A 14524-nucleotide genomic window follows, 5' to 3' on the forward strand; every position below is an offset into this window, starting at 1 on the left:
GGCGGGGCGGGGCGGGGGGCTGTCTCTCTATACACACACACACACACACTCACACTCACTCACACAAGATGCGCCTCCACGGCTGGACTCGCCAAGGTGGAGCCCTCCCAGCCCCCCTCGTCTCCTCGCCCGGCCTCCTTCACCTACCCGCTGCCCACCCCCGGCGCGTCGCCGCCGCTGACGCTGACTGCGCACGCGCGCTCGCGCGGGGCGCTCGCCCTTTGACCCCAGCCAGGGGCCGCCCTCCCCCACAACCCCTTTCAGCTGCGCCCCCCCTCGCCCTGTGGGTGGGCTGCCGCCTATTCCCCCGGGCCAGGGCTGGGGCACAGCCAGTGTATGGGGCGTCTCTCTCTGGGGATGTGTCCCATGGGTGGGGTGGGGTGGCGTGGTTTGTGGGGCGCTGAAGAAATCAGTCCCCTCCATCTCCTACCTCTGGAAAACGCCCAAGCCCGTGGAGAACTGCCGGCACCGCTTCGTGGGGGCCGGGACCCTCCTCTGTGTCCTCCTGTGGCCCAGTCCAAGGGGCCTGGGCCTGGCCGGGGCTGCATTGGACCCCAACCACCCTGGCGTGTGGACTCGCTAAAAATCGGCCATTAGATATTGGATTCCAGCTTCCTTGAGGTCATTTCACTAATGAGTGCACCGGAAAGAGTTTCCTAATCCATCTGTGAGGGTGGCAACTGAAAGAGAATTTTAAAGCTGACAGAATAGGCGAGGGAAGGCATAGGAGATTTCCACACCCAGCAAGGAAGCCTTTCCCGAAATGGAAGAAAGAAACGAGCAAACAGAGACACCGGTAGCCCGCCCGGAAAAGAGTCTGCCCCCGAGAGAAAGTACCCTGACCAGGTTCACCCATGGGTGGGTGGGTGGCGAGCTAGCGAGGTTCAGAAGAGCGAGGACCGCAGTCTGTGCGGAAGACACCTGCGCTCGGGTGTGTGTGGCGGCCCGATTCGCAAGCAGCTCTAGATGTTAAACCAAGGAGAAGCCAGGGAGTTCCCAACGCCCCAGGTGTCCTCAGCCCACGACTGGCTGCTGTGGGAATGCGAAGCCCGGCTCCTTGTCTCAGAGCGGGGTTCCCAGGAGGATCAGGCTGAAGCTGGGACTTGGCCTCAAAGTGTCCCCTCGCATGGCCACCCCCTTCCCCTTCCTGCTCCTCTACTCCTGGTGCCCCTCCATCCAGGGGCCAGACCTTAGAGAGTCACCGCAAGAGAATCCTGGTCCCCAAGGAGCCTTCTGGGGGACCGGTGCTGAGAGAGGTTGTGGGCATGGCCCGCTGGGGCTCTGCCCGACCCAGGGCTGAGAGATGCCACCTCCCAGCTCTGGGTCCCTGCAGGAAGTGTTGGCAAGCACAGGGCCAGTCCCCCAAAGGCCCAGGTGCAGGGAGCCCAGGCCAAGCAGCCTGTGGAAGAAGCCACTTGCCGTGCCACCCCGGGAACAGGACTGCAGGCCCCGGCCCTTCCCACCTCCTCCTCCTCCTCCTCCCCCCCCCGCACCTCCCCCCCCCCGGACATGGCACAGGGCTCAGAGACACCTCAGACTCTTGCTACCCAAGGTGCAAAGGGCATCAGTTGCTCCTCCAAGCCCCCCGCCCAGCAGACCACGTTGTCCAGCCAGCCCCCGGGCCTCCCTGGGGTGCCCAGCACAAAAGTGCAGACACCCACCGGACCCTCAGTCTCAGCTTTCGGATGTTTTTGCCACTCTAAGGACCCGCAGGCCCGCTGGGCCTTCGGGCAGGACAGAGAGCCCCGGGATCCGCCTTGGAGAGCTGCGTGTACGTACGTCCCCATCAGGAGGCGGTCCCCACCTCCGCGGCTCTCCCCTTGGCTCTCCCCTTGGCTCTCCCCTTGCGGGGAGCGGCAGCAGCCTGCAGCCGCAGGGCCTCAGGGAAGACACCAGGCTGGGCCCCCGCGGCACAGCGGGGGCACGTCCCCCGCACTCGACTTAGGGACGGCTGCTGGAGACTGCTGCGGCCACCCTGCTGCCGGGTTTCTGGAGGGCTTCCTGGAAGCAGCGTCCACACCAAGCCCTTGGAAGGCCCAGGCGACGGAGGAGCCGGTCAGGCAGGGGCCGAGGACGGTGAGAGGCCGGGCGGGAAGGAGCATGTCAGGCAGGGGCAGAGGACGGTGACAGGCCGGGCGGGGAGGAGCCGGTCAGGCGGGGGCCCAGGACAGTGACGGGCCTGGCCGGGGAGGAGTGCGTCAGGCAGGGGCAGAGGAGACGGGCTGGGTAAGGGTTAGGGTTACAGTTAGGGCACAATTCACAATCGCAAAGACGTGGAAGCGACCCGAGTGCCCATCCATCCAGGAGTGCATGAATAAAATGTGGCGCGTGGACACCACGGAGTGCCATTCGGCTGTGAGGAGCAGCGGTGAGAGGGCACCTCTCGTGTTCTCCTGGCCAGAGCTGGAACCCGTTCCAGTAAGCCAAGTATCCCAAGAATGGACACACGAGCACCACGTGAGCGCGCTCACCAGCAAATTGGAACGAACGGATGGACACCTAAGTGGACGGAGAGGAATCACCTTCATCGGGTGGGTGTCGGGCGGGTGGGGGGAGGGGATGGGCATCCACATCCATTAGGCATGGGGTGGGTGCGCACCGACTGGGGGATGGGCGCACTTGAAGCTCTGACCCCAGGGGGGAGGCTTGGAGAGGGCAACGTACCCGACCTTAACACTGGTACCCCCACAATACGCTGGAACAACATGAGAGGTATATGAATGAGAACACAGGGGGGAGGGGGGCACGGGCAATACATGTCACCTGAATACTTGTACTCCCATCATCTGCTTGAAAAGAGAGAGGAAAGAAAATGCAATAATAGAGGTAAGAGACACTTTTTAAAAATAATGAATCCGAAGAGAAAAGTAAAAGGAGGCCTGTGGAGCAGGTCTGGGTGTGACTCCGGATCCCCCAACATCAGGTGCCACCACCAAAGATTCCTGCGTGGAGCCCATAGAACCCCCAAAAGCAACGGGACGAGTTCTGGTCACATACTCCCTCAAAATGACATCCTGGCCTTCTTCTGGAACTCCCTCCCCTCTCAGACTCTCAAGGTTTCCTCCAGCGTGTCGGTTCCCACAGAGCAGACCTTTGGTCTGAGACCTGACAGTCCAGATGCCACGCATGCTGCCGCGTGGCGGCGGTGTCTCGGCTTGGGACAAGAGGAGGCCCCACGGTGCGGGCTGGGGCGCCAGGCACCGCGGCGGGCGCTGAGGGTTGGGGTCACCCCCACACCGGGCCGCCGCCGCGCTCCCAGAAAGGGGACAGAACAAGAGGCAAAAAAAAAAAAAAAAAAAAAAGAAGCAGCCTGAGGCACCCGGTATTCCCAGGCGGTCTCCCATCCAAGTCCTAACCGGGCCCCACCCTGCTTAGCTTCCGAGACCAGACGAGATCGGGGGCGTTCAGGGTGGTGTGGCCCTAGACGGCGGCGGAGGCCGCCCCTGCCCCACTCAAGAAGCCGAGCCTCTCTGCGCTTTCCCCCCGCCGCCGCCGCCGCCGCCGCCGCCGCCGCCGCCGCCGCCGCCGCCGCCTCCCGCCCCAGGCCCCGCGCCGGGCCGGGCCTGTTGAGTTCGCCGGCCGGGTCCCGCGGGCTCCCAGGGACGGGGGTGATGGGCGGGGCGGGGCGGGGGGCTGTCTCTCTATACACACACACACACACACTCACACTCACTCACACAAGATGCGCCTCCACGGCTGGACTCGCCAAGGTGGAGCCCTCCCAGCCCCCCTCGTCTCCTCGCCCGGCCTCCTTCACCTACCCGCTGCCCACCCCCGGCGCGTCGCCGCCGCTGACGCTGACTGCGCACGCGCGCTCGCGCGGGGCGCTCGCCCTTTGACCCCAGCCAGGGGCCGCCCTCCCCCACAACCCCTTTCAGCTGCGCCCCCCCTCGCCCTGTGGGTGGGCTGCCGCCTATTCCCCCGGGCCAGGGCTGGGGCACAGCCAGTGTATGGGGCGTCTCTCTCTGGGGATGTGTCCCATGGGTGGGGTGGGGTGGCGTGGTTTGTGGGGCGCTGAAGAAATCAGTCCCCTCCATCTCCTACCTCTGGAAAACGCCCAAGCCCGTGGAGAACTGCCGGCACCGCTTCGTGGGGGCCGGGACCCTCCTCTGTGTCCTCCTGTGGCCCAGTCCAAGGGGCCTGGGCCTGGCCGGGGCTGCATTGGACCCCAACCACCCTGGCGTGTGGACTCGCTAAAAATCGGCCATTAGATATTGGATTCCAGCTTCCTTGAGGTCATTTCACTAATGAGTGCACCGGAAAGAGTTTCCTAATCCATCTGTGAGGGTGGCAACTGAAAGAGAATTTTAAAGCTGACAGAATAGGCGAGGGAAGGCATAGGAGATTTCCACACCCAGCAAGGAAGCCTTTCCCGAAATGGAAGAAAGAAACGAGCAAACAGAGACACCGGTAGCCCGCCCGGAAAAGAGTCTGCCCCCGAGAGAAAGTACCCTGACCAGGTTCACCCATGGGTGGGTGGGTGGCGAGCTAGCGAGGTTCAGAAGAGCGAGGACCGCAGTCTGTGCGGAAGACACCTGCGCTCGGGTGTGTGTGGCGGCCCGATTCGCAAGCAGCTCTAGATGTTAAACCAAGGAGAAGCCAGGGAGTTCCCAACGCCCCAGGTGTCCTCAGCCCACGACTGGCTGCTGTGGGAATGCGAAGCCCGGCTCCTTGTCTCAGAGCGGGGTTCCCAGGAGGATCAGGCTGAAGCTGGGACTTGGCCTCAAAGTGTCCCCTCGCATGGCCACCCCCTTCCCCTTCCTGCTCCTCTACTCCTGGTGCCCCTCCATCCAGGGGCCAGACCTTAGAGAGTCACCGCAAGAGAATCCTGGTCCCCAAGGAGCCTTCTGGGGGACCGGTGCTGAGAGAGGTTGTGGGCATGGCCCGCTGGGGCTCTGCCCGACCCAGGGCTGAGAGATGCCACCTCCCAGCTCTGGGTCCCTGCAGGAAGTGTTGGCAAGCACAGGGCCAGTCCCCCAAAGGCCCAGGTGCAGGGAGCCCAGGCCAAGCAGCCTGTGGAAGAAGCCACTTGCCGTGCCACCCCGGGAACAGGACTGCAGGCCCCGGCCCTTCCCACCTCCTCCTCCTCCTCCTCCCCCCCCCGCACCTCCCCCCCCCCGGACATGGCACAGGGCTCAGAGACACCTCAGACTCTTGCTACCCAAGGTGCAAAGGGCATCAGTTGCTCCTCCAAGCCCCCCGCCCAGCAGACCACGTTGTCCAGCCAGCCCCCGGGCCTCCCTGGGGTGCCCAGCACAAAAGTGCAGACACCCACCGGACCCTCAGTCTCAGCTTTCGGATGTTTTTGCCACTCTAAGGACCCGCAGGCCCGCTGGGCCTTCGGGCAGGACAGAGAGCCCCGGGATCCGCCTTGGAGAGCTGCGTGTACGTACGTCCCCATCAGGAGGCGGTCCCCACCTCCGCGGCTCTCCCCTTGGCTCTCCCCTTGGCTCTCCCCTTGCGGGGAGCGGCAGCAGCCTGCAGCCGCAGGGCCTCAGGGAAGACACCAGGCTGGGCCCCCGCGGCACAGCGGGGGCACGTCCCCCGCACTCGACTTAGGGACGGCTGCTGGAGACTGCTGCGGCCACCCTGCTGCCGGGTTTCTGGAGGGCTTCCTGGAAGCAGCGTCCACACCAAGCCCTTGGAAGGCCCAGGCGACGGAGGAGCCGGTCAGGCAGGGGCCGAGGACGGTGAGAGGCCGGGCGGGAAGGAGCATGTCAGGCAGGGGCAGAGGACGGTGACAGGCCGGGCGGGGAGGAGCCGGTCAGGCGGGGGCCCAGGACAGTGACGGGCCTGGCCGGGGAGGAGTGCGTCAGGCAGGGGCAGAGGAGACGGGCTGGGTAAGGGTTAGGGTTACAGTTAGGGCACAATTCACAATCGCAAAGACGTGGAAGCGACCCGAGTGCCCATCCATCCAGGAGTGCATGAATAAAATGTGGCGCGTGGACACCACGGAGTGCCATTCGGCTGTGAGGAGCAGCGGTGAGAGGGCACCTCTCGTGTTCTCCTGGCCAGAGCTGGAACCCGTTCCAGTAAGCCAAGTATCCCAAGAATGGACACACGAGCACCACGTGAGCGCGCTCACCAGCAAATTGGAACGAACGGATGGACACCTAAGTGGACGGAGAGGAATCACCTTCATCGGGTGGGTGTCGGGCGGGTGGGGGGAGGGGAGGGGCATCCACATCCATTAGGCATGGGGTGGGTGCGCACCGACTGGGGGATGGGCGCACTTGAAGCTCTGACCCCAGGGGGGAGGCTTGGAGAGGGCAACGTACCCGACCTTAACACTGGTACCCCCACAATACGCTGGAACAACATGAGAGGTATATGAATGAGAACACAGGGGGGAGGGGGGCACGGGCAATACATGTCACCTGAATACTTGTACTCCCATCATCTGCTTGAAAAGAGAGAGGAAAGAAAATGCAATAATAGAGGTAAGAGACACTTTTTAAAAATAATGAATCCGAAGAGAAAAGTAAAAGGAGGCCTGTGGAGCAGGTCTGGGTGTGACTCCGGATCCCCCAACATCAGGTGCCACCACCAAAGATTCCTGCGTGGAGCCCATAGAACCCCCAAAAGCAACGGGACGAGTTCTGGTCACATACTCCCTCAAAATGACATCCTGGCCTTCTTCTGGAACTCCCTCCCCTCTCAGACTCTCAAGGTTTCCTCCAGCGTGTCGGTTCCCACAGAGCAGACCTTTGGTCTGAGACCTGACAGTCCAGATGCCACGCATGCTGCCGCGTGGCGGCGGTGTCTCGGCTTGGGACAAGAGGAGGCCCCACGGTGCGGGCTGGGGCGCCAGGCACCGCGGCGGGCGCTGAGGGTTGGGGTCACCCCCACACCGGGCCGCCGCCGCGCTCCCAGAAAGGGGACAGAACAAGAGGCAAAAAAAAAAAAAAAAAAAAAAAGAAGCAGCCTGAGGCACCCGGTATTCCCAGGCGGTCTCCCATCCAAGTCCTAACCGGGCCCCACCCTGCTTAGCTTCCGAGACCAGACGAGATCGGGGGCGTTCAGGGTGGTGTGGCCCTAGACGGCGGCGGAGGCCGCCCCTGCCCCACTCAAGAAGCCGAGCCTCTCTGCGCTTTCCCCCCGCCGCCGCCGCCGCCGCCGCCGCCGCCGCCTCCCGCCCCAGGCCCCGCGCCGGGCCGGGCCTGTTGAGTTCGCCGGCCGGGTCCCGCGGGCTCCCAGGGACGGGGGTGATGGGCGGGGCGGGGCGGGGGGCTGTCTCTCTATACACACACACACACACACTCACACTCACTCACACAAGATGCGCCTCCACGGCTGGACTCGCCAAGGTGGAGCCCTCCCAGCCCCCCTCGTCTCCTCGCCCGGCCTCCTTCACCTACCCGCTGCCCACCCCCGGCGCGTCGCCGCCGCTGACGCTGACTGCGCACGCGCGCTCGCGCGGGGCGCTCGCCCTTTGACCCCAGCCAGGGGCCGCCCTCCCCCACAACCCCTTTCAGCTGCGCCCCCCCTCGCCCTGTGGGTGGGCTGCCGCCTATTCCCCCGGGCCAGGGCTGGGGCACAGCCAGTGTATGGGGCGTCTCTCTCTGGGGATGTGTCCCATGGGTGGGGTGGGGTGGCGTGGTTTGTGGGGCGCTGAAGAAATCAGTCCCCTCCATCTCCTACCTCTGGAAAACGCCCAAGCCCGTGGAGAACTGCCGGCACCGCTTCGTGGGGGCCGGGACCCTCCTCTGTGTCCTCCTGTGGCCCAGTCCAAGGGGCCTGGGCCTGGCCGGGGCTGCATTGGACCCCAACCACCCTGGCGTGTGGACTCGCTAAAAATCGGCCATTAGATATTGGATTCCAGCTTCCTTGAGGTCATTTCACTAATGAGTGCACCGGAAAGAGTTTCCTAATCCATCTGTGAGGGTGGCAACTGAAAGAGAATTTTAAAGCTGACAGAATAGGCGAGGGAAGGCATAGGAGATTTCCACACCCAGCAAGGAAGCCTTTCCCGAAATGGAAGAAAGAAACGAGCAAACAGAGACACCGGTAGCCCGCCCGGAAAAGAGTCTGCCCCCGAGAGAAAGTACCCTGACCAGGTTCACCCATGGGTGGGTGGGTGGCGAGCTAGCGAGGTTCAGAAGAGCGAGGACCGCAGTCTGTGCGGAAGACACCTGCGCTCGGGTGTGTGTGGCGGCCCGATTCGCAAGCAGCTCTAGATGTTAAACCAAGGAGAAGCCAGGGAGTTCCCAACGCCCCAGGTGTCCTCAGCCCACGACTGGCTGCTGTGGGAATGCGAAGCCCGGCTCCTTGTCTCAGAGCGGGGTTCCCAGGAGGATCAGGCTGAAGCTGGGACTTGGCCTCAAAGTGTCCCCTCGCATGGCCACCCCCTTCCCCTTCCTGCTCCTCTACTCCTGGTGCCCCTCCATCCAGGGGCCAGACCTTAGAGAGTCACCGCAAGAGAATCCTGGTCCCCAAGGAGCCTTCTGGGGGACCGGTGCTGAGAGAGGTTGTGGGCATGGCCCGCTGGGGCTCTGCCCGACCCAGGGCTGAGAGATGCCACCTCCCAGCTCTGGGTCCCTGCAGGAAGTGTTGGCAAGCACAGGGCCAGTCCCCCAAAGGCCCAGGTGCAGGGAGCCCAGGCCAAGCAGCCTGTGGAAGAAGCCACTTGCCGTGCCACCCCGGGAACAGGACTGCAGGCCCCGGCCCTTCCCACCTCCTCCTCCTCCTCCTCCCCCCCCCGCACCTCCCCCCCCCGGACATGGCACAGGGCTCAGAGACACCTCAGACTCTTGCTACCCAAGGTGCAAAGGGCATCAGTTGCTCCTCCAAGCCCCCCGCCCAGCAGACCACGTTGTCCAGCCAGCCCCCGGGCCTCCCTGGGGTGCCCAGCACAAAAGTGCAGACACCCACCGGACCCTCAGTCTCAGCTTTCGGATGTTTTTGCCACTCTAAGGACCCGCAGGCCCGCTGGGCCTTCGGGCAGGACAGAGAGCCCCGGGATCCGCCTTGGAGAGCTGCGTGTACGTACGTCCCCATCAGGAGGCGGTCCCCACCTCCGCGGCTCTCCCCTTGGCTCTCCCCTTGCGGGGAGCGGCAGCAGCCTGCAGCCGCAGGGCCTCAGGGAAGACACCAGGCTGGGCCCCCGCGGCACAGCGGGGGCACGTCCCCCGCACTCGACTTAGGGACGGCTGCTGGAGACTGCTGCGGCCACCCTGCTGCCGGGTTTCTGGAGGGCTTCCTGGAAGCAGCGTCCACACCAAGCCCTTGGAAGGCCCAGGCGACGGAGGAGCCGGTCAGGCAGGGGCCGAGGACGGTGAGAGGCCGGGCGGGAAGGAGCATGTCAGGCAGGGGCAGAGGACGGTGACAGGCCGGGCGGGGAGGAGCCGGTCAGGCGGGGGCCCAGGACAGTGACGGGCCTGGCCGGGGAGGAGTGCGTCAGGCAGGGGCAGAGGAGACGGGCTGGGTAAGGGTTAGGGTTACAGTTAGGGCACAATTCACAATCGCAAAGACGTGGAAGCGACCCGAGTGCCCATCCATCCAGGAGTGCATGAATAAAATGTGGCGCGTGGACACCACGGAGTGCCATTCGGCTGTGAGGAGCAGCGGTGAGAGGGCACCTCTCGTGTTCTCCTGGCCAGAGCTGGAACCCGTTCCAGTAAGCCAAGTATCCCAAGAATGGACACACGAGCACCACGTGAGCGCGCTCACCAGCAAATTGGAACGAACGGATGGACACCTAAGTGGACGGAGAGGAATCACCTTCATCGGGTGGGTGTCGGGCGGGTGGGGGGAGGGGAGGGGCATCCACATCCATTAGGCATGGGGTGGGTGCGCACCGACTGGGGGATGGGCGCACTTGAAGCTCTGACCCCAGGGGGGAGGCTTGGAGAGGGCAACGTACCCGACCTTAACACTGGTACCCCCACAATACGCTGGAACAACATGAGAGGTATATGAATGAGAACACAGGGGGGAGGGGGGCACGGGCAATACATGTCACCTGAATACTTGTACTCCCATCATCTGCTTGAAAAGAGAGAGGAAAGAAAATGCAATAATAGAGGTAAGAGACACTTTTTAAAAATAATGAATCCGAAGAGAAAAGTAAAAGGAGGCCTGTGGAGCAGGTCTGGGTGTGACTCCGGATCCCCCAACATCAGGTGCCACCACCAAAGATTCCTGCGTGGAGCCCATAGAACCCCCAAAAGCAACGGGACGAGTTCTGGTCACATACTCCCTCAAAATGACATCCTGGCCTTCTTCTGGAACTCCCTCCCCTCTCAGACTCTCAAGGTTTCCTCCAGCGTGTCGGTTCCCACAGAGCAGACCTTTGGTCTGAGACCTGACAGTCCAGATGCCACGCATGCTGCCGCGTGGCGGCGGTGTCTCGGCTTGGGACAAGAGGAGGCCCCACGGTGCGGGCTGGGGCGCCAGGCACCGCGGCGGGCGCTGAGGGTTGGGGTCACCCCCACACCGGGCCGCCGCCGCGCTCCCAGAAAGGGGACAGAACAAGAGGCAAAAAAAAAAAAAAAAAAAAGAAGCAGCCTGAGGCACCCGGTATTCCCAGGCGGTCTCCCATCCAAGTCCTAACCGGGCCCCACCCTGCTTAGCTTCCGAGACCAGACGAGATCGGGGGCGTTCAGGGTGGTGTGGCCCTAGACGGCGGCGGAGGCCGCCCCTGCCCCACTCAAGAAGCCGAGCCTCTCTGCGCTTTCCCCCCGCCGCCGCCGCCGCCGCCGCCGCCGCCGCCGCCGCCGCCGCCGCCGCCTCCCGCCCCAGGCCCCGCGCCGGGCCGGGCCTGTTGAGTTCGCCGGCCGGGTCCCGCGGGCTCCCAGGGACGGGGGTGATGGGCGGGGCGGGGCGGGGGGCTGTCTCTCTATACACACACACACACACACTCACACTCACTCACACAAGATGCGCCTCCACGGCTGGACTCGCCAAGGTGGAGCCCTCCCAGCCCCCCTCGTCTCCTCGCCCGGCCTCCTTCACCTACCCGCTGCCCACCCCCGGCGCGTCGCCGCCGCTGACGCTGACTGCGCACGCGCGCTCGCGCGGGGCGCTCGCCCTTTGACCCCAGCCAGGGGCCGCCCTCCCCCACAACCCCTTTCAGCTGCGCCCCCCCTCGCCCTGTGGGTGGGCTGCCGCCTATTCCCCCGGGCCAGGGCTGGGGCACAGCCAGTGTATGGGGCGTCTCTCTCTGGGGATGTGTCCCATGGGTGGGGTGGGGTGGCGTGGTTTGTGGGGCGCTGAAGAAATCAGTCCCCTCCATCTCCTACCTCTGGAAAACGCCCAAGCCCGTGGAGAACTGCCGGCACCGCTTCGTGGGGGCCGGGACCCTCCTCTGTGTCCTCCTGTGGCCCAGTCCAAGGGGCCTGGGCCTGGCCGGGGCTGCATTGGACCCCAACCACCCTGGCGTGTGGACTCGCTAAAAATCGGCCATTAGATATTGGATTCCAGCTTCCTTGAGGTCATTTCACTAATGAGTGCACCGGAAAGAGTTTCCTAATCCATCTGTGAGGGTGGCAACTGAAAGAGAATTTTAAAGCTGACAGAATAGGCGAGGGAAGGCATAGGAGATTTCCACACCCAGCAAGGAAGCCTTTCCCGAAATGGAAGAAAGAAACGAGCAAACAGAGACACCGGTAGCCCGCCCGGAAAAGAGTCTGCCCCCGAGAGAAAGTACCCTGACCAGGTTCACCCATGGGTGGGTGGGTGGCGAGCTAGCGAGGTTCAGAAGAGCGAGGACCGCAGTCTGTGCGGAAGACACCTGCGCTCGGGTGTGTGTGGCGGCCCGATTCGCAAGCAGCTCTAGATGTTAAACCAAGGAGAAGCCAGGGAGTTCCCAACGCCCCAGGTGTCCTCAGCCCACGACTGGCTGCTGTGGGAATGCGAAGCCCGGCTCCTTGTCTCAGAGCGGGGTTCCCAGGAGGATCAGGCTGAAGCTGGGACTTGGCCTCAAAGTGTCCCCTCGCATGGCCACCCCCTTCCCCTTCCTGCTCCTCTACTCCTGGTGCCCCTCCATCCAGGGGCCAGACCTTAGAGAGTCACCGCAAGAGAATCCTGGTCCCCAAGGAGCCTTCTGGGGGACCGGTGCTGAGAGAGGTTGTGGGCATGGCCCGCTGGGGCTCTGCCCGACCCAGGGCTGAGAGATGCCACCTCCCAGCTCTGGGTCCCTGCAGGAAGTGTTGGCAAGCACAGGGCCAGTCCCCCAAAGGCCCAGGTGCAGGGAGCCCAGGCCAAGCAGCCTGTGGAAGAAGCCACTTGCCGTGCCACCCCGGGAACAGGACTGCAGGCCCCGGCCCTTCCCACCTCCTCCTCCTCCTCCTCCCCCCCCCGCACCTCCCCCCCCCGGACATGGCACAGGGCTCAGAGACACCTCAGACTCTTGCTACCCAAGGTGCAAAGGGCATCAGTTGCTCCTCCAAGCCCCCCGCCCAGCAGACCACGTTGTCCAGCCAGCCCCCGGGCCTCCCTGGGGTGCCCAGCACAAAAGTGCAGACACCCACCGGACCCTCAGTCTCAGCTTTCGGATGTTTTTGCCACTCTAAGGACCCGCAGGCCCGCTGGGCCTTCGGGCAGGACAGAGAGCCCCGGGATCCGCCTTGGAGAGCTGCGTGTACGTACGTCCCCATCAGGAGGCGGTCCCCACCTCCGCGGCTCTCCCCTTGGCTCTCCCCTTGCGGGGAGCGGCAGCAGCCTGCAGCCGCAGGGCCTCAGGGAAGACACCAGGCTGGGCCCCCGCGGCACAGCGGGGGCACGTCCCCCGCACTCGACTTAGGGACGGCTGCTGGAGACTGCTGCGGCCACCCTGCTGCCGGGTTTCTGGAGGGCTTCCTGGAAGCAGCGTCCACACCAAGCCCTTGGAAGGCCCAGGCGACGGAGGAGCCGGTCAGGCAGGGGCCGAGGACGGTGAGAGGCCGGGCGGGAAGGAGCATGTCAGGCAGGGGCAGAGGACGGTGACAGGCCGGGCGGGGAGGAGCCGGTCAGGCGGGGGCCCAGGACAGTGACGGGCCTGGCCGGGGAGGAGTGCGTCAGGCAGGGGCAGAGGAGACGGGCTGGGTAAGGGTTAGGGTTACAGTTAGGGCACAATTCACAATCGCAAAGACGTGGAAGCGACCCGAGTGCCCATCCATCCAGGAGTGCATGAATAAAATGTGGCGCGTGGACACCACGGAGTGCCATTCGGCTGTGAGGAGCAGCGGTGAGAGGGCACCTCTCGTGTTCTCCTGGCCAGAGCTGGAACCCGTTCCAGTAAGCCAAGTATCCCAAGAATGGACACACGAGCACCACGTGAGCGCGCTCACCAGCAAATTGGAACGAACGGATGGACACCTAAGTGGACGGAGAGGAATCACCTTCATCGGGTGGGTGTCGGGCGGGTGGGGGGAGGGGAGGGGCATCCACATCCATTAGGCATGGGGTGGGTGCGCACCGACTGGGGGATGGGCGCACTTGAAGCTCTGACCCCAGGGGGGAGGCTTGGAGAGGGCAACGTACCCGACCTTAACACTGGTACCCCCACAATACGCTGGAACAACATGAGAGGTATATGAATGAGAACACAGGGGGGAGGGGGGCACGGGCAATACATGTCACCTGAATACTTGTACTCCCATCATCTGCTTGAAAAGAGAGAGGAAAGAAAATGCAATAATAGAGGTAAGAGACACTTTTTAAAAATAATGAATCCGAAGAGAAAAGTAAAAGGAGGCCTGTGGAGCAGGTCTGGGTGTGACTCCGGATCCCCCAACATCAGGTGCCACCACCAAAGATTCCTGCGTGGAGCCCATAGAACCCCCAAAAGCAACGGGACGAGTTCTGGTCACATACTCCCTCAAAATGACATCCTGGCCTTCTTCTGGAACTCCCTCCCCTCTCAGACTCTCAAGGTTTCCTCCAGCGTGTCGGTTCCCACAGAGCAGACCTTTGGTCTGAGACCTGACAGTCCAGATGCCACGCATGCTGCCGCGTGGCGGCGGTGTCTCGGCTTGGGACAAGAGGAGGCCCCACGGTGCGGGCTGGGGCGCCAGGCACCGCGGCGGGCGCTGAGGGTTGGGGTCACCCCCACACCGGGCCGCCGCCGCGCTCCCAGAAAGGGGACAGAACAAGAGGCAAAAAAAAAAAAAAAAAAAAAAGAAGCAGCCTGAGGCACCCGGTATTCCCAGGCGGTCTCCCATCCAAGTCCTAACCGGGCCCCACCCTGCTTAGCTTCCGAGACCAGACGAGATCGGGGGCGTTCAGGGTGGTGTGGCCCTAGACGGCGGCGGAGGCCGCCCCTGCCCCACTCAAGAAGCCGAGCCTCTCTGCGCTTTCCCCCCGCCGCCGCCGCCGCCGCCGCCGCCGCCGCCTCCCGCCCCAGGCCCCGCGCCGGGCCGGGCCTGTTGAGTTCGCCGGCCGGGTCCCGCGGGCTCCCAGGGACGGGGGTGATGGGCGGGGCGGGGCGGGGGGCTGTCTCTCTATACACACACACACACACACTCACACTCACTCACACAAGATGCGCCTCCACGGCTGGACTCGCCAAGGTGGAGCCCTCCCAGCCCCCCTCGTCTCCTCGCCC

The 14524-nt window shown here is 64.0% G+C and overlaps 4 pseudogenes; all 4 read right to left on the reverse strand.

Annotated features, from left to right (window-relative positions):
- Window positions 1–3307: 3307 nt before the first annotated feature.
- On the reverse strand, window positions 3308–3426 carry LOC142865414 (uncharacterized; annotated as a pseudogene).
- Window positions 3427–6922: 3496 nt separating this feature from the next.
- On the reverse strand, window positions 6923–7041 carry LOC142865415 (uncharacterized; annotated as a pseudogene).
- A 3462-nt stretch (window positions 7042–10503) lies between these two features.
- LOC142865416 (uncharacterized) lies at window positions 10504–10622 on the reverse strand (annotated as a pseudogene).
- Window positions 10623–14104: 3482 nt separating this feature from the next.
- LOC142865417 (uncharacterized) lies at window positions 14105–14223 on the reverse strand (annotated as a pseudogene).
- Between the last annotated feature and the right edge of the window lie 301 nt (window positions 14224–14524).

The sequence above is a fragment of the Microcebus murinus genome, chromosome 28 (assembly GCF_040939455.1).
Source record: "Microcebus murinus isolate Inina chromosome 28, M.murinus_Inina_mat1.0, whole genome shotgun sequence".
NCBI classification, from domain to species: Eukaryota; Metazoa; Chordata; class Mammalia; order Primates; family Cheirogaleidae; genus Microcebus; species Microcebus murinus.